We start from the raw sequence: 20175 nt of genomic DNA on the forward strand, positions 1-20175 counted from the left end.
GGCTTCTCTGCTGGCTAGGGTTCGAGTCTCCTGGTGGGAAGTGTTCTAAAGTTGTATACATCACTCTCGTGTTTAGGAGAGTTGTGCCTTAAGCATAGACACAGTGTTCTCCCATATTAACAGGGACTTGATGAAAAGAACGTATAAATGACCCCTCACTTGCTCTAGTGCTCTTGGGAGGTGGTGATCTATGGAGTATATAAATACTCCGAAATTACCATCTCTTTTAAGGGTCTGAGCAGGTGGTGGAGCGGGTTAAGGCGTACCTGATATGCCAGTTGCTGGAAGGCTTCTGTGCTGGCTAGGGTTCGAGTCTCCTGGTGGGAAAGTGTTCTAAAGTTGTATACTTCACTCTCGTGTTTAGGAGAGTTGTGCCTTAAGTATAGACACAGTGTTCTCCCATATTAACAGGGACTTGATGAAAAGAACGTATAAATGACCCCTCACTTGCTCTAGTGCTCTTGGGAGGTGGTGATCTTTGGAGTATATAAATACTCCGAAATTACCATCTCTTTTAAGGGTCTGAGCAGGTGGTGGAGCGGGTTAAGGCGTACCTGTTATGCCAGTTGCTGGAAGGCTTCTGTGCTGGCTAGGGTTCGAGTCTCCTGGTGGGAAAGTGTTCTAAAGTTGTATACTTCACTCTCGTGTTTAGGAGAGTTGTGCCTTAAGCATAGACACAGTGTTCTCCCATATTAACAGGGACTTGATGTAAAGAACGTATAAATGACCCCTCACTTGCTCTAGTGCTCTTGGGAGGTGGTGATCTTTGGAGTATATAAATACTCCGAAATTACCATCTCTTTTAAGGGTCTGAGCAGGTGGTGGAGCGGGTTAAGGCGTACCTGTTATGCCAGTTGCTGGAAGGCTTCTGTGCTGCTGGCTAGGGTTCGAGTCTCCTGGTGGGAAAGTGTTCTAAAGTTGTATACTTCACTCTCGTGTTTAGGAGAGTTGTGCCTTAAGCATAGACACAGTGTTCTCCCATATTAACAGGGACTTGATGAAAAGAACGTATAAATGACCCCTCACTTGCTCTAGTGCTCTTGGGAGGTGGTGATCTTTGGAGTATATAACTACTCCGAAATTACCATCTCTTTTAAGGGTCTGAGCAGGTGCTGGAGCGGGTTAAGGCGTACCTGTTATGCCAGTTGCTGGAAGGCTTCTGTGCTGGCTAGGGTTCGAGTCTCCTGGTGGGAAAGTGTTCTAAAGTTGTATACTTCACATACATTATATTTATATATTCACTTGAACTTGAACTATATATTCTCTTCACTTGAACATCACTTGGTGATGTTTAGGAGAGTTGTGCCTTAAGCATAGACACAGTGTTCTCCTATATTAACAGGGACTTGATGAAAAGAACGTATAAATGACCCCTCATTTGCTCTAGTGCTCTTGGGAGGTGGTGATCTTTGGAGTATATAAATACTCCGAAATTACCATCTCTTTTAAGGGTCTGAGCAGGTGGTGGAGCGGGTTAAGGCGTACCTGTTATGCCAGTTGCTGGAAGGCTTCTGTGCTGGCTAGGGTTCGAGTCTCCTGGTGGGAAAGTGTTCTAAAGTTGTATACTTCACTCTCGTGTTTAGGAGAGTTGTGCCTTAAGCATAGACACAGTGTTCTCCCATATTAACAGGGACTTGATGTAAAGAACGTATAAATGACCCCTCACTTGCTCTAGTGCTCTTGGGAGGTGGTGATCTTTGGAGTATATAAATACTCCGAAATTACCATCTCTTTTAAGGGTCTGAGCAGGTGGTGGAGCAGGTTAAGGCGTACCTGTTATGCCAGTTGCTGGAAGGCTTCTGTGCTGCTGGCTAGGGTTCGAGTCTCCTGGTGGGAAAGTGTTCTAAAGTTGTATACTTCACTCTCGTGTTTAGGAGAGTTGTGCCTTAAGCATAGACACAGTGTTCTCCCATATTAACAGGGACTTGATGAAAAGAACGTATAAATGACCCCTCACTTGCTCTAGTGCTCTTGGGAGGTGGTGATCTTTGGAGTATATAACTACTCCGAAATTACCATCTCTTTTAAGGGTCTGAGCAGGTGGTGGAGCGGGTTAAGGCGTACCTGTTATGCCAGTTGCCGGAAGGCTTCTGTGCTGGCTAGGGTTCGAGTCTCCTGGTGGGAAAGTGTTCTAAAGTTGTATACATCACTCTCGTGTTCAGGAGAGTTGTGCCTTAAGCATAGACACAGTGTTCTCCCATATTAACAGGGACTTGATGAAAAGAACGTATAAATGACCCCTCACTTGCTCTAATGCTCTTGGGAGGTGGTGATCTATGGAGTATATAAATACTCCGAAATTACCATCTCTTTTAAGGGTCTGAGCAGGTGGTGGAGCGGGTTAAGGCGTACCTGTTATGCCAGTTGCTGGAAGGCTTCTGTGCTGGCTAGGGTTCGAGTCTCCTGGTGGGAAAGTGTTCTAAAGTTGTATACTTCACTCTCGTGTTTAGGAGAGTTGTGCCTTAAGTATAGACACAGTGTTCTCCCATATTAACAGGGACTTGATGAAAAGAACGTATAAATGACCCCTCACTTGCTCTAGTGCTCTTGGGAGGTGGTGATCTTTGGAGTATATAAATACTCCGAAATTACCATCTCTTTTAAGGGTCTGAGCAGGTGGTGGAGCGGGTTAAGGCGTACCTGTTATGCCAGTTGCTGGAAGGCTTCTGTGCTGCTGGCTAGGGTTCGAGTCTCCTGGTGGGAAAGTGTCCTAAAGTTGTATACTTCACTCTCGTGTTTAGGAGAGTTGTGCCTTAAGCATAGACACAGTGTTCTCCCATATTAACAGGGACTTGATGAAAAGAACGTATAAATGACCCCTCACTTGCTCTAGTGCTCTTGGGAGGTGGTGATCTATGGAGTATATAAATACTCCGAAATTACCATCTCTTTTAAGGGTCTGAGCAGGTGGTGGAGCGGGTTAAGGCGTACCTGTTATGCCAGTTGCTGGAAGGCTTCTGTGCTGGCTAGGGTTCGAGTCTCCTGGTGGGAAAGTGTTCTAAAGTTGTATACTTCACTCTCGTGTTTAGGAGAGTTGTGCCTTAAGTATAGACACAGTGTTCTCCCATATTAACAGGGACTTGATGAAAAGAACGTATAAATGACCCCTCACTTGCTCTAGTGCTCTTGGGAGGTGATGATCTTTGGAGTATATAAATACTCCGAAATTACCATCTCTTTTAAGGGTCTGAGCAGGTGGTGGAGCGGGTTAAGGCGTACCTGTTATGCCAGTTGCTGGAAGGCTTCTGTGCTGCTGGCTAGGGTTCGAGTCTCCTGGTGGGAAAGTGTTCTAAAGTTGTATACTTCACTCTCGTGTTTAGGAGAGTTGTGCCTTAAGCATAGACACAGTGTTCTCCCATATTAACAGGGACTTGATGCAAAGAACGTATAAATGACCCCTCACTTGCTCTAGTGCTCTTGGGAGGTGGTGATCTTTGGAGTATATAAATACTCTGAAATTACCATCTCTTTTAAGGGTCTGAGCAGGTGGTGGAGCGGGTTAAGGCGTACCTGTTATGCCAGTTGCTGGAAGGCTTCTCTGCTGGCTAGGGTTCGAGTCTCCTGGTGGGAAGTGTTCTAAAGTTGTATACATCACTCTCGTGTTTAGGAGAGTTGTGCCTTAAGCATAGACACAGTGTTCTCCCATATTAACAGGGACTTGATGAAAAGAACGTATAAATGACCCCTCACTTGCTCTAGTGCTCTTGTTAGGTGGTGATCTATGGAGTATATAAATACTCCGAAATTACCATCTCTTTTAAGGGTCTGAGCAGGTGGTGGAGCGGGTTAAGGCGTACCTGTTATGCCAGTTGCTGGAAGGCTTCTGTGCTGGCTAGGGTTCGAGTCTCCTGGTGGGAAAGTGTTCTAAAGTTGTATACTTCACTCTCGTGTTTAGGAGAGTTGTGCCTTAAGTATAGACACAGTGTTCTCCCATATTAACAGGGACTTGATGAAAAGAACGTATAAATGACCCCTCACTTGCTCTAGTGCTCTTGGGAGGTGGTGATCTTTGGAGTATATAAATACTCCGAAATTACCATCTCTTTTAAGGGTCTGAGCAGGTGGTGGAGCGGGTTAAGGCGTACCTGTTATGCCAGTTGCTGGAAGGCTTCTGTGCTGCTGGCTAGGGTTCGAGTCTCCTGGTGGGAAAGTGTTCTAAAGTTGTATACTTCACTCTCGTGTTTAGGAGAGTTGTGCCTTAAGCATAGACACAGTGTTCTCCCATATTAACAGGGACTTGATGCAAAGAACGTATAAATGACCCCTCACTTGCTCTAGTGCTCTTGGGAGGTGGTGATCTTTGGAGTATATAAATACTCTGAAATTACCATCTCTTTTAAGGGTCTGAGCAGGTGGTGGAGCGGGTTAAGGCGTACCTGTTATGCCAGTTGCTGGAAGGCTTCTCTGCTGGCTAGGGTTCGAGTCTCCTGGTGGGAAGTGTTCTAAAGTTGTATACATCACTCTCGTGTTTAGGAGAGTTGTGCCTTAAGCATAGACACAGTGTTCTCCCATATTAACAGGGACTTGATGAAAAGAACGTATAAATGACCCCTCACTTGCTCTAGTGCTCTTGTTAGGTGGTGATCTATGGAGTATATAAATACTCCGAAATTACCATCTCTTTTAAGGGTCTGAGCAGGTGGTGGAGCGGGTTAAGGCGTACTTGTTATGCCAGTTGCTGGAAGGCTTCTGTGCTGGCTAGGGTTCGAGTCTCCTGGTGGGAAAGTGTTCTAAAGTTGTATACTTCACTCTCGTGTTTAGGAGAGTTGTGCCTTAAGTATAGACACAGTGTTCTCCCATATTAACAGGGACTTGATGAAAAGAACGTATAAATGACCCCTCACTTGCTCTAGTGCTCTTGGGAGGTGGTGATCTTTGGAGTATATAAATACTCCGAAATTACCATCTCTTTTAAGGGTCTGAGCAGGTGGTGGAGCGGGTTAAGGCGTACCTGTTATGCCAGTTGCTGGAAGGCTTCTGTGCTGCTGGCTAGGGTTCGAGTCTCCTGGTGGGAAAGTGTTCTAAAGTTGTATACTTCACTCTCGTGTTTAGGAGAGTTGTGCCTTAAGCATAGACACAGTGTTCTCCCATATTAACAGGGACTTGATGCAAAGAACGTATAAATGACCCCTCACTTGCTCTAGTGCTCTTGGGAGGTGGTGATCTTTGGAGTATATAAATACTCTGAAATTACCATCTCTTTTAAGGGTCTGAGCAGGTGGTGGAGCGGGTTAAGGCGTACCTGTTATGCCAGTTGCTGGAAGGCTTCTCTGCTGGCTAGGGTTCGAGTCTCCTGGTGGGAAGTGTTCTAAAGTTGTATACATCACTCTCGTGTTTAGGAGAGTTGTGCCTTAAGCATAGACACAGTGTTCTCCCATATTAACAGGGACTTGATGAAAAGAACGTATAAATGACCCCTCACTTGCTCTAGTGCTCTTGTTAGGTGGTGATCTATGGAGTATATAAATACTCCGAAATTACCATCTCTTTTAAGGGTCTGAGCAGGTGGTGGAGCGGGTTAAGGCGTACTTGTTATGCCAGTTGCTGGAAGGCTTCTGTGCTGGCTAGGGTTCGAGTCTCCTGGTGGGAAAGTGTTCTAAAGTTGTATACTTCACTCTCGTGTTTAGGAGAGTTGTGCCTTAAGCATAGACACAGTGTTCTCCCATATTAACAGGGACTTGATGAAAAGAACGTATAAATGACCCCTCACTTGCTCTAGTGCTCTTGGGAGGTGGTGATCTTTGGAGTATATAACTACTCCGAAATTACCATCTCTTTTAAGGGTCTGAGCAGGTGCTGGAGCGGGTTAAGGCGTACCTGTTATGCCAGTTGCTGGAAGGCTTCTGTGCTGGCTAGGGTTCGAGTCTCCTGGTGGGAAAGTGTTCTAAAGTTGTATACTTCACATACATTATATTTATATATTCACTTGAACTTGAACTATATATTCTCTTCACTTGAACATCACTTGGTGATGTTTAGGAGAGTTGTGCCTTAAGCATAGACACAGTGTTCTCCTATATTAACAGGGACTTGATGAAAAGAACGTATAAATGACCCCTCATTTGCTCTAGTGCTCTTGGGAGGTGGTGATCTTTGGAGTATATAAATACTCCGAAATTACCATCTCTTTTAAGGGTCTGAGCAGGTGGTGGAGCGGGTTAAGGCGTACCTGTTATGCCAGTTGCTGGAAGGCTTCTGTGCTGGCTAGGGTTCGAGTCTCCTGGTGGGAAAGTGTTCTAAAGTTGTATACTTCACTCTCGTGTTTAGGAGAGTTGTGCCTTAAGCATAGACACAGTGTTCTCCCATATTAACAGGGACTTGATGTAAAGAACGTATAAATGACCCCTCACTTGCTCTAGTGCTCTTGGGAGGTGGTGATCTTTGGAGTATATAAATACTCCGAAATTACCATCTCTTTTAAGGGTCTGAGCAGGTGGTGGAGCAGGTTAAGGCGTACCTGTTATGCCAGTTGCTGGAAGGCTTCTGTGCTGCTGGCTAGGGTTCGAGTCTCCTGGTGGGAAAGTGTTCTAAAGTTGTATACTTCACTCTCGTGTTTAGGAGAGTTGTGCCTTAAGCATAGACACAGTGTTCTCCCATATTAACAGGGACTTGATGAAAAGAACGTATAAATGACCCCTCACTTGCTCTAGTGCTCTTGGGAGGTGGTGATCTTTGGAGTATATAACTACTCCGAAATTACCATCTCTTTTAAGGGTCTGAGCAGGTGGTGGAGCGGGTTAAGGCGTACCTGTTATGCCAGTTGCCGGAAGGCTTCTGTGCTGGCTAGGGTTCGAGTCTCCTGGTGGGAAAGTGTTCTAAAGTTGTATACATCACTCTCGTGTTCAGGAGAGTTGTGCCTTAAGCATAGACACAGTGTTCTCCCATATTAACAGGGACTTGATGAAAAGAACGTATAAATGACCCCTCACTTGCTCTAATGCTCTTGGGAGGTGGTGATCTATGGAGTATATAAATACTCCGAAATTACCATCTCTTTTAAGGGTCTGAGCAGGTGGTGGAGCGGGTTAAGGCGTACCTGTTATGCCAGTTGCTGGAAGGCTTCTGTGCTGGCTAGGGTTCGAGTCTCCTGGTGGGAAAGTGTTCTAAAGTTGTATACTTCACTCTCGTGTTTAGGAGAGTTGTGCCTTAAGTATAGACACAGTGTTCTCCCATATTAACAGGGACTTGATGAAAAGAACGTATAAATGACCCCTCACTTGCTCTAGTGCTCTTGGGAGGTGGTGATCTTTGGAGTATATAAATACTCCGAAATTACCATCTCTTTTAAGGGTCTGAGCAGGTGGTGGAGCGGGTTAAGGCGTACCTGTTATGCCAGTTGCTGGAAGGCTTCTGTGCTGCTGGCTAGGGTTCGAGTCTCCTGGTGGGAAAGTGTCCTAAAGTTGTATACTTCACTCTCGTGTTTAGGAGAGTTGTGCCTTAAGCATAGACACAGTGTTCTCCCATATTAACAGGGACTTGATGAAAAGAACGTATAAATGACCCCTCACTTGCTCTAGTGCTCTTGGGAGGTGGTGATCTATGGAGTATATAAATACTCCGAAATTACCATCTCTTTTAAGGGTCTGAGCAGGTGGTGGAGCGGGTTAAGGCGTACCTGTTATGCCAGTTGCTGGAAGGCTTCTGTGCTGGCTAGGGTTCGAGTCTCCTGGTGGGAAAGTGTTCTAAAGTTGTATACTTCACTCTCGTGTTTAGGAGAGTTGTGCCTTAAGTATAGACACAGTGTTCTCCCATATTAACAGGGACTTGATGAAAAGAACGTATAAATGACCCCTCACTTGCTCTAGTGCTCTTGGGAGGTGGTGATCTTTGGAGTATATAAATACTCCGAAATTACCATCTCTTTTAAGGGTCTGAGCAGGTGGTGGAGCGGGTTAAGGCGTACCTGTTATGCCAGTTGCTGGAAGGCTTCTGTGCTGCTGGCTAGGGTTCGAGTCTCCTGGTGGGAAAGTGTTCTAAAGTTGTATACTTCACTCTCGTGTTTAGGAGAGTTGTGCCTTAAGCATAGACACAGTGTTCTCCCATATTAACAGGGACTTGATGCAAAGAACGTATAAATGACCCCTCACTTGCTCTAGTGCTCTTGGGAGGTGGTGATCTTTGGAGTATATAAATACTCTGAAATTACCATCTCTTTTAAGGGTCTGAGCAGGTGGTGGAGCGGGTTAAGGCGTACCTGTTATGCCAGTTGCTGGAAGGCTTCTCTGCTGGCTAGGGTTCGAGTCTCCTGGTGGGAAGTGTTCTAAAGTTGTATACATCACTCTCGTGTTTAGGAGAGTTGTGCCTTAAGCATAGACACAGTGTTCTCCCATATTAACAGGGACTTGATGAAAAGAACGTATAAATGACCCCTCACTTGCTCTAGTGCTCTTGTTAGGTGGTGATCTATGGAGTATATAAATACTCCGAAATAACCATCTCTTTTAAGGGTCTGAGCAGGTGGTGGAGCGGGTTAAGGCGTACTTGTTATACCAGTTGCTGGAAGGCTTCTGTGCTGGCTAGGGTTCGAGTCTCCTGGTGGGAAAGTGTTCTAAAGTTGTATACTTCACTCTCGTGTTTAGGAGAGTTGTGCCTTAAGTATAGACACAGTGTTCTCCCATATTAACAGGGACTTGATGAAAAGAACGTATAAATGACCCCTCACTTGCTCTAGTGCTCTTGGGAGGTGGTGATCTTTGGAGTATATAAATACTCCGAAATTACCATCTCTTTTAAGGGTCTGAGCAGGTGGTGGAGCGGGTTAAGGCGTACCTGTTATGCCAGTTGCTGGAAGGCTTCTGTGCTGGCTAGGGTTCGAGTCTCCTGGTGGGAAAGTGTTCTAAAGTTGTATACTTCACTCTCGTGTTTAGGAGAGTTGTGCCTTAAGCATAGACACAGTGTTCTCCCATATTAACAGGGACTTGATGTAAAGAACGTATAAATGACCCCTCACTTGCTCTAGTGCTCTTGGGAGGTGGTGATCTTTGGAGTATATAAATACTCCGAAATTACCATCTCTTTTAAGGGTCTGAGCAGGTGGTGGAGCGGGTTAAGGCGTACCTGTTATGCCAGTTGCTGGAAGGCTTCTGTGCTGCTGGCTAGGGTTCGAGTCTCCTGGTGGGAAAGTGTTCTAAAGTTGTATACTTCACTCTCGTGTTTAGGAGAGTTGTGCCTTAAGCATAGACACAGTGTTCTCCCATATTAACAGGGACTTGATGAAAAGAACGTATAAATGACCCCTCACTTGCTCTAGTGCTCTTGGGAGGTGGTGATCTTTGGAGTATATAACTACTCCGAAATTACCATCTCTTTTAAGGGTCTGAGCAGGTGCTGGAGCGGGTTAAGGCGTACCTGTTATGCCAGTTGCTGGAAGGCTTCTGTGCTGGCTAGGGTTCGAGTCTCCTGGTGGGAAAGTGTTCTAAAGTTGTATACTTCACATACATTATATTTATATATTCACTTGAACTTGAACTATATATTCTCTTCACTTGAACATCACTTGGTGATGTTTAGGAGAGTTGTGCCTTAAGCATAGACACAGTGTTCTCCTATATTAACAGGGACTTGATGAAAAGAACGTATAAATGACCCCTCATTTGCTCTAGTGCTCTTGGGAGGTGGTGATCTTTGGAGTATATAAATACTCCGAAATTACCATCTCTTTTAAGGGTCTGAGCAGGTGGTGGAGCGGGTTAAGGCGTACCTGTTATGCCAGTTGCTGGAAGGCTTCTGTGCTGGCTAGGGTTCGAGTCTCCTGGTGGGAAAGTGTTCTAAAGTTGTATACTTCACTCTCGTGTTTAGGAGAGTTGTGCCTTAAGCATAGACACAGTGTTCTCCCATATTAACAGGGACTTGATGTAAAGAACGTATAAATGACCCCTCACTTGCTCTAGGGCTCTTGGGAGGTGGTGATCTTTGGAGTATATAAATACTCCGAAATTACCATCTCTTTTAAGGGTCTGAGCAGGTGGTGGAGCGGGTTAAGGCGTACCTGTTATGCCAGTTGCTGGAAGGCTTCTGTGCTGCTGGCTAGGGTTCGAGTCTCCTGGTGGGAAAGTGTTCTAAAGTTGTATACTTCACTCTCGTGTTTTGGAGAGTTGTGCCTTAAGCATAGACACAGTGTTCTCCCATATTAACAGGGACTTGATGAAAAGAACGTATAAATGACCCCTAACTTGCTCTAGTGCTCTTGGGAGGTGGTGATCTTTGGAGTATATAACTACTCCAAAATTACCATCTCTTTTAAGGGTCTGAGCAGGTGGTGGAGCGGGTTAAGGCGTACCTGTTATGCCAGTTGCCGGAAGGCTTCTGTGCTGGCTAGGGTTCGAGTCTCCTGGTGGGAAAGTGTTCTAAAGTTGTATACATCACTCTCGTGTTCAGGAGAGTTGTGCCTTAAGCATAGACACAGTGTTCTCCCATATTAACAGGGACTTGATGAAAAGAACGTATAAATGACCCCTCACTTGCTCTAATGCTCTTGGGAGGTGGTGATCTATGGAGTATATAAATACTCCGAAATTACCATCTCTTTTAAGGGTCTGAGCAGGTGGTGGAGCGGGTTAAGGCGTACCTGTTATGCCAGTTGCTGGAAGGCTTCTGTGCTGGCTAGGGTTCGAGTCTCCTGGTGGGAAAGTGTTCTAAAGTTGTATACTTCACTCTCGTGTTTAGGAGAGTTGTGCCTTAAGTATAGACACAGTGTTCTCCCATATTAACAGGGACTTGATGAAAAGAACGTATAAATGACCCCTCACTTGCTCTAGTGCTCTTGGGAGGTGGTGATCTTTGGAGTATATAAATACTCCGAAATTACCATCTCTTTTAAGGGTCTGAGCAGGTGGTGGAGCGGGTTAAGGCGTACCTGTTATGCCAGTTGCTGGAAGGCTTCTGTGCTGCTGGCTAGGGTTCGAGTCTCCTGGTGGGAATGTGTTCTAAAGTTGTATACTTCACTCTCGTGTTTAGGAGAGTTGTGCCTTAAGCATAGACACAGTGTTCTCCCATATTAACAGGGACTTGATGAAAAGAACGTATAAATGACCCCTCACTTGCTCTAGTGCTCTTGGGAGGTGGTGATCTATGGAGTATATAAATACTCCGAAATTACCATCTCTTTTAAGGGTCTGAGCAGGTGGTGGAGCGGGTTAAGGCGTACCTGTTATGCCAGTTGCTGGAAGGCTTCTGTGCTGGCTAGGGTTCGAGTCTCCTGGTGGGAAAGTGTTCTAAAGTTGTATACTTCACTCTCGTGTTTAGGAGAGTTGTGCCTTAAGCATAGACACAGTGTTCTCCCATATTAACAGGGACTTGATGTAAAGAACGTATAAATGACCCCTCACTTGCTCTAGTGCTCTTGGGAGGTGGTGATCTTTGGAGTATATAAATACTCCGAAATTACCATCTCTTTTAAGGGTCTGAGCAGGTGGTGGAGCGGGTTAAGGCGTACCTGTTATGCCAGTTGCTGGAAGGCTTCTGTGCTGCTGGCTAGGGTTCGAGTCTCCTGGTGGGAAAGTGTTCTAAAGTTGTATACTTCACTCTCGTGTTTAGGAGAGTTGTGCCTTAAGCATAGACACAGTGTTCTCCCATATTAACAGGGACTTGATGTAAAGAACGTATAAATGACCCCTCACTTGCTCTAGTGCTCTTGGGAGGTGGTGATCTTTGGAGTATATAAATACTCCGAAATTACCATCTCTTTTAAGGGTCTGAGCAGGTGGTGGAGCGGGTTAAGGCGTACCTGTTATGCCAGTTGCTGGAAGGCTTCTGTGCTGCTGGCTAGGGTTCGAGTCTCCTGGTGGGAAAGTGTTCTAAAGTTGTATACTTCACTCTCGTGTTTAGGAGAGTTGTGCCTTAAGCATAGACACAGTGTTCTCCCATATTAGCAGGGACTTGATGAAAAGAACGTATAAATGACCCCTCACTTGCTCTAGTGCTCTTGGGAGGTGGTGATCTTTGGAGTATATAAATACTCCGAAATTACCATCTCTTTTAAGGGTCTGAGCAGGTGGTGGAGCGGGTTAAGGCGTACCTCTTATGCCAGTTGCTGGAAGGCTTCTGTGCTGCTGGCTAGGGTTCGAGTCTCCTGGTGGGAAAGTGTTCTAAAGTTGTATACTTCACTCTCGTGTTTAGGAGAGTTGTGCCTTAAGCATAGACACAGTGTTCTCCCATATTAACAGGGACTTGATGAAAAGAACGTATAAATGACCCCTCACTTGCTCTAGTGCTCTTGGGAGGTGGTGAATTTTGGAGTATATAAATACTCCAAAATTACCATCTCTTTTAAGGGTCTGAGCAGGTGGTGGAGCGGGTTAAGGCGTACCTGTTATGCCAGTTGCTGGAAGGCTTCTGTGCTGGCTAGGGTTCGAGTCTCCTGGTGGGAAAGTGTTCTAAAGTTGTATACTTCACTCTCGTGTTTAGGAGAGTTGTGCCTTAAGCATAGACACAGTGTTCTCCCATATTAACAGGGACTTGATGTAAAGAACGTATAAATGACCCCTCACTTGCTCTAGTGCTCTTGGGAGGTGGTGATCTTTGGAGTATATAAATACTCCGAAATTACCATCTCTTTTAAGGGTCTGAGCAGGTGCTGGAGCGGGTTAAGGCGTACCTGTTATGCCAGTTGCTGGAAGGCTTCTGTGCTGCTGGCTAGGGTTCGAGTCTCCTGGTGGGAAAGTGTTCTAAAGTTGTATACTTCACTCTCGTGTTTAGGAGAGTTGTGCCTTAAGCATAGACACAGTGTTCTCCCATATTAACAGGGACTTGATGAAAAGAACGTATAAATGACCCCTCACTTGCTCTAGTGCTCTTGGGAGGTGGTGATCTTTGGAGTATATAACTACTCCGAAATTACCATCTCTTTTAAGGGTCTGCGCAGGTGCTGGAGCGGGTTAAGGCGTACCTGTTATGCCTGTTGCTGGAAGGCTTCTGTGCTGGCTAGGGTTCGAGTCTCCTGGTGGGAAAGTGTTCTAAAGTTGTATACTTCACATACATTATATTTATATATTCACTTGAACTTGAACTATATATTCTCTTCACTTGAACATCACTTGGTGATGTTTAGGAGAGTTGTGCCTTAAGCATAGACACAGTGTTCTCCCATATTAACAGGGACTTGATGTAAAGAACGTATAAATGACCCCTCACTTGCTCTAATGCTCTTGGGAGGTGGTGATCTATGGAGTATATAAATACTCCGAAATTACCATCTCTTTTAAGGGTCTGAGCAGGTGGTGGAGCGGGTTAAGGCGTACCTGTTATGCCAGTTGCTGGAAGGCTTCTGTGCTGGCTAGGGTTCGAGTCTCCTGGTGGGAAAGTGTTCTAAAGTTGTATACTTCACTCTCGTGTTTAGGAGAGTTGTGCCTTAAGCATAGACACAGTGTTCTCCCATATTAACAGGGACTTGATGAAAAGAACGTATAAATGACCCCTCACTTGCTCTAGTGCTCTTGGGAGGTGGTGATCTTTGGAGTATATAAATACTCCGAAATTACCATCTCTTTTAAGGGTCTGAGCAGGTGGTGGAGCGGGTTAAGGCGTACCTGTTATGCCAGTTGCTGGAAGGCTTCTGTGCTGGCTAGGGTTCGAGTCTCCTGGTGGGAAAGTGTTCTAAAGTTGTATACTTCACTCTCGTGTTTAGGAGAGTTGTGCCTTAAGCATAGACACAGTGTTCTCCCATATTAACAGGGACTTGATGAAAAGAACGTATAAATGACCCCTCACTTGCTCTAGTGCTCTTGGGAGGTGGTGATCTTTGGAGTATATAAATACTCCGAAATTACCATCTCTTTTAAGGGTCTGAGCAGGTGGTGGAGCGGGTTAAGGCGTACCTGTTATGCCAGTTGCTGGAAGGCTTCTGTGCTGGCTAGGGTTCGAGTCTCCTGGTGGGAAAGTGTTCTAAAGTTGTATACTTCACTCTCGTGTTTAGGAGAGTTGTGCCTTAAGCATAGACACAGTGTTCTCCCATATTAACAGGGACTTGATGAAAAGAACGTATAAATGACCCCTCACTTGCTCTAGTGCTCTTGGGAGGTGGTGATCTTTGGAGTATATAAATACTCCGAAATTACCATCTCTTTTAAGGGTCTGAGCAGGTGGTGGAGCGGGTTAAGGCGTACCTGTTATGCCAGTTGCTGGAAGGCTTCTGTGCTGGCTAGGGTTCGAGTCTCCTGGTGGGAAAGTGTTCTAAAGTTGTATACTTCACTCTCGTGTTTAGGAGAGTTGTGCCTTAAGCATAGACACAGTGTTCTCCCATATTAACAGGGACTTGATGAAAAGAACGTATAAATGACCCCTCACTTGCTCTAGTGCTCTTGGGAGGTGGTGATCTTTGGAGTATATAAATACTCCGAAATTACCATCTCTTTTAAGGGTCTGAGCAGGTGGTGGAGCGGGTTAAGGCGTACCTGTTATGCCAGTTGCTGGAAGGCTTCTGCTGCTGGCTAGGGTTCGAGTCTCCTGGTGGGAAAGTGTTCTAAAGTTGTATACTTCACTCTCGTGTTTAGGAGAGTTGTGCCTTAAGCATAGACACAGTGTTCTCCCATATTAACAGGGACTTGATGAAAAGAACGTATAAATGACCCCTCACTTGCTCTAGTGCTCTTGGGAGGTGGTGATCTTTGGAGTATATAAATACTCCGAAATTACCATCTCTTTTAAGGGTCTGAGCAGGTGGTGGAGCGGGTTAAGGCGTACCTGTTATGCCAGTTGCTGGAAGGCTTCTGTGCTGGCTAGGGTTCGAGTCTCCTGGTGGGAAAGTGTTCTAAAGTTGTATACTTCACTCTCGTGTTTAGGAGAGTTGTGCCTTAAGCATAGACACAGTGTTCTCCCATATTAACAGGGACTTGATGAAAAGAACGTATAAATGACCCCTCACTTGCTCTAGTGCTCTTGGGAGGTGGTGATCTTTGGAGTATATAAATACTCCGAAATTACCATCTCTTTTAAGGGTCTGAGCAGGTGGTGGAGCGGGTTAAGGCGTACCTGTTATGCCAGTTGCTGGAAGGCTTCTGTGCTGGCTAGGGTTCGAGTCTCCTGGTGGGAAAGTGTTCTAAAGTTGTATACTTCACTCTCGTGTTTAGGAGAGTTGTGCCTTAAGCATAGACACAGTGTTCTCCCATATTAACAGGGACTTGATGAAAAGAACGTATAAATGACCCCTCACTTGCTCTAGTGCTCTTGGGAGGTGGTGATCTTTGGAGTATATAAATACTCCGAAATTACCATCTCTTTTAAGGGTCTGAGCAGGTGGTGGAGCGGGTTAAGGCGTACCTGTTATGCCAGTTGCTGGAAGGCTTCTGATGCTAGGCTAGGGTTCGAGTCTCCTGGTGGGAAAGTGTTCTAAAGTTGTATACTTCACTCTCGTGTTTAGGAGAGTTGTGCCTTAAGCATAAACACAGTGTTCTCCCATATTAACAGGGACTTGATGAAAAGAACGTATAAATGACCCCTCACTTGCTCTAGTGCTCTTGGGAGGTGGTGAATTTTGGAGTATATAAATACTCCGAAATTACCATCTCTTTTAAGGGTCTGAGCAGGTGGTGGAGCGGGTTAAGGCGTACCTGTTATGCCAGTTGCTGGAAGGCTTCTGTGCTGGCTAGGGTTCGAGTCTCCTGGTGGGAAAGTGTTCTAAAGTTGTATACTTCACTCTCGTGTTTAGGAGAGTTGTGCCTTAAGCATAGACACAGTGTTCTCCCATATTAACAGGGACTTGATGAAAAGAACGTATAAATGACCCCTCATTTGCTCTAGTGCTCTTGGGAGGTGGTGATCTTTGGAGTATATAAATACTCCGAAATTACCATCTCTTTTAAGGGTCTGAGCAGGTGCTGGAGCGGGTTAAGGCGTACCTGTTATGCCAGTTGCTGGAAGGCTTCTGTGCTGGCTAGGGTTCGAGTCTCCTGGTGGGAAAGTGTTCTAAAGTTGTATACTTCACTCTTGTGTTTAGGAGAGTTGTGCCTTAAGCATAGACACAGTGTTCTCCCATATTAACAGGGACTTGATGAAAAGAACGTATAAATGACCCCTCACTTGCTCTAGTGCTCTTGGGAGGTGGTGATCTTTGGAGTATATAAATACTCCGAAATTACCATCTCTTTTAAGGGTCTGAGCAGGTGGTGGAGCGGGTTAAGGCGTACCTGTTATGCCAGTTGCTGGAAGGCTTCTGTGCTGGCTAGGGTTCGAGTCTCCTGGTGGGAAAGTGTTCTAAAGTTGTATACTTCACTCTCGTGTTTAGGAGAGTTGTGCCTTAAGCATAGACACAGTGTTCTCCCAATATTAACAGGGACTTGATGAAAAGAACGTATAAATGACCCCTCACTTGCTCTAGTGCTCTTGGGAGGTGGTGATCTTTGGAGTATATAAATACTCCGAAATTACCATCTCTTTTAAGGGTCTGAGCAGGTGGTGGAGCGGGTTAAGGCGTACCTGTTATGCCAGTTGCTGGAAGGCTTCTGTGCTGGCTAGGGTTCGAGTCTCCTGGTGGGAAAGTGTTCTAAAGTTGTATACATCACTCTCGTGTTTAGGAGAGTTGTGCCTTAAGCATAGACACAGTGTTCTCCCATATTAACAGGGACTTGATGAAAAGAACGTATAAATGACCCCTCACTTGCTCTAGTGCTCTTGGGAGGTGGTGATCTTTGGAGTATATAAATACTCCGAAATTACCATCTCTTTTAAGGGTCTGAGCAGGTGGTGGAGCGGGTTAAGGCGTACCTGTTATGCCAGTTGCTGGAAGGCTTCTGTGCTGGCTAGGGTTCGAGTCTCCTGGTGGGAAAGTGTTCTAAAGTTGTATACTTCACTCTCGTGTTTAGGAGAGTTGTGCCTTAAGCATAGACACAGTGTTCTCCCATATTAACAGGGACTTGATGAAAAGAACGTATAAATGACCCCTCACTTGCTCTAGTGCTCTTGGGAGGTGGTGATCTTTGGAGTATATAAATACTCCGAAATTACCATCTCTTTTAAGGGTCTGAGCAGGTGGTGGAGCGGGTTAAGGCGTACCTGTTATGCCAGTTGCTGGAAGGCTTCTGTGCTGGCTAGGGTTCGAGTCTCCTGGTGGGAAAGTGTTCTAAAGTTGTATACATTCACTCTCGTGTTTAGGAGAGTTGTGCCTTAAGCATAGACACAGTGTTCTCCCATATTAACAGGGACTTGATGAAAAGAACGTATAAATGACCCCTCACTTGCTCTAGTGCTCTTGGGAGGTGGTGATCTTTGGAGTATATAAATACTCCGAAATTACCATCTCTTTTAAGGGTCTGAGCAGGTGGTGGAGCGGGTTAAGGCGTACCTGTTATGCCAGTTGCTGGAAGGCTTCTGTGCTGGCTAGGGTTCGAGTCTCCTGGTGGGAAAGTGTTCTAAAAGTTGTATACATTCACTCTCGTGTTTAGGAGAGTTGTTCCTTAAGCATAGACACAGTGTTCTCCCATATTAACAGGGACTTGATGAAAAGAACGTATAAATGACCCCTCACTTGCTCTAGTGCTCTTGGGAGGTGGTGATCTTTGGAGTATATAAATACTCCGAAATTACCATCTCTTTTAAGGGTCTGAGCAGGTGGTGGAGCGGGTTAAGGCGTACCTGTTATGCCAGTTGCTGAAGGCTTCTGTGCTGGCTAGGGTTCGAGTCTCCTGGTGGGAAAGTGTTCTAAAGTTGTATACTTCACTCTCGTGTTTAGGAGAGTTGTGCCTTAAGCATAGACACAGTGTTCTCCCATATTAACAGGGACTTGATGTAAAGAACGTATAAATGACCCCTCACTTGCTCTAGTGCTCTTGGGAGGTGGTGATCTTTGGAGTATATAAATACTCCGAAATTACCATCTCTTTTAAGGGTCTGAGCAGGTGGTGGAAGCGGGTTAAGGCGTACCTGTTATGCCAGTTGCTGGAAGGCTTCTGTGCTGGCTAGGGTTCGAGTCTCCTGGTGGGAAAGTGTTCTAAAGTTGTATACTTCACTCTCGTGTTTAGGAGAGTTGTGCCTTAAGCATAGACACAGTGTTCTCCCATATTAACAGGGACTTGATGAAAAGAACGTATAAATGACCCCTCACTTGCTCTAGTGCTCTTGGGAGGTGGTGAATTTTGGAGTATATAAATACTCCGAAATTACCATCTCTTTTAAGGGTCTGAGCAGGTGGTGGAGCGGGTTAAGGCGTACCTGTTATGCCAGTTGCTGGAAGGCTTCTGTGCTGGCTAGGGTTCGAGTCTCCTGGTGGGAAAGTGTTCTAAAGTTGTATACTTCACTCTCGTGTTTAGGAGAGTTGTGCCTTAAGCATAGACACAGTGTTCTCCCATATTAACAGGGACTTGATGAAAAGAACGTATAAATGACCCCTCACTTGCTCTAGTGCTCTTGGGAGGTGGTGATCTTTGGAGTATATAAATACTCCGAAATTACCATCTCTTTTAAGAGTCTGAGCAGGTGGTGGAGCGGGTTAAGGTGTACCTGTTATGCCAGTTGCTGGAAGGATTCTGAGCTAGCTAGGGTTCGAGTCTCCTGGTGGGAAAGTGTTCTAAAGTTGTATACTTCACTCTCGTGTTTAGGAGAGTTGTGCCTTAAGCATAAACACAGTGTTCTCCCATATTAACAGGGACTTGATGTAAAGAACGTATAAATGACCCCTCACTTGCTCTAGTGCTCTTGGGAGGTGGTGATCTTTGGAGTATATAAATACTCCGAAATTACCATCTCTTTTAAGGGTCTGAGCAGGTGGTGGAGCGGGTTAAGGCGTACCTGTTATGCCAGTTGCTGGAAGGCTTCTGTGCTGGCTAGGGTTCGAGTCTCCTGGTGGGAAAGTGTTCTAAAGTTGTATACTTCACTCTCGTGTTTAGGAGAGTTGTGCCTTAAGCATAGACACAGTGTTCTCCCATATTAACAGGGACTTGATGAAAAGAACGTATAAATGACCCCTCACTTGCTCTAGTGCTCTTGGGAGGTGGTGATCTTTGGAGTATATAAATACTCCAAAATTACCATCTCTTTTAAGGGTCTGAGCAGGTGGTGGAGCGGGTTAAGGCATACCTGTTATGCCAGCTGCTGGAAGGCTTCTGTGCTGGTTAGGGTTCGAGTCTCCTGGTGGGAAAGTGTTCTAAAGTTGTATACATCACTCTCGTGTTTAGGAGAGTTATGCCTTAAGCATAGACACAGTGTTCTCCCATATTAACAGGGACTTGATGAAAAGAACGTATAAATGACCCCTCACTTGCTCTAGTGCTCTTGGGAGGTGGTGATCTTTGGAGTATATAAATACTCCGAAATTACCATCTCTTTTAAGGGTCTGAGCAGGTGGTGGAGCGGGTTAAGGCGTACCTGTTATGCCAGTTGCTGGAAGGCTTCTGTGCAGGCTAGGGTTCGAGTCTCCTGGTGGGAAAGTGTTCTAAAGTTGTATACTTCACTCTCGTGTTTAGGAGAGTTGTGCCTTAAGCATAGACACAGTGTTCTCCCATATTAACAGGGACTTGATGAAAAGAACGTATAAATGACCCCTCACTTGCTCTAGTGCTCTTGGGAGGTGGTGATCTTTGGAGTATATAAATACTCCGAAATTACCATCTCTTTTAAGGGTCTGAGCAGGTGGTGGAGCGGGTTAAGGCGTACCTGTTATGCCAGTTGCTGGAAGGCTTCTGTGCTGGCTAGGGTTCGAGTCTCCTGGTGGGAAAGTGTTCTAAAAATGTATACATCACTCTCGTGTTTAGGAGAGTTGTTCCTTAAGCATAGACACTGTGTTCTCCCATATTAACAGGCACTTGATGAAAAGAACGTATAAATGACCCCTCACTTGCTCTAGTGCTCTTGGGAGGTGGTGATCTTTGGAGTATATAAATACTCCGAAATTACCATCTCTTTTAAGGGTCTGAGCAGGTGGTGGAGCGGGTTAAGGCGTACCTGTTATGCCAGTTGCTGGAAGGCTTCTGTGCTGGCTAGGGTTCGAGTCTCCTGGTGGGAAAGTGTTCTAAAGTTGTATACTTCACTCTCGTGTTTAGGAGAGTTGTGCCTTAAGCATAGACACAGTGTTCTCCCATATTAACAGGGACTTGATGTAAAGAACGTATAAATGACCCCTCACTTGCTCTAGTGCTCTTGGGAGGTGGTGATCTTTGGAGAATATAAATACTCCGAAATTACCATCTCTTTTAAGGGTCTGAGCAGGTGGAGGAGCGGGTTAAGGCGTACCTGTTATGCCAGTTGCTG

The sequence above is a fragment of the Procambarus clarkii genome, chromosome 83, assembly GCF_040958095.1.
Source record: "Procambarus clarkii isolate CNS0578487 chromosome 83, FALCON_Pclarkii_2.0, whole genome shotgun sequence".
In the NCBI taxonomy this organism is placed as follows: domain Eukaryota; kingdom Metazoa; phylum Arthropoda; class Malacostraca; order Decapoda; family Cambaridae; genus Procambarus; species Procambarus clarkii.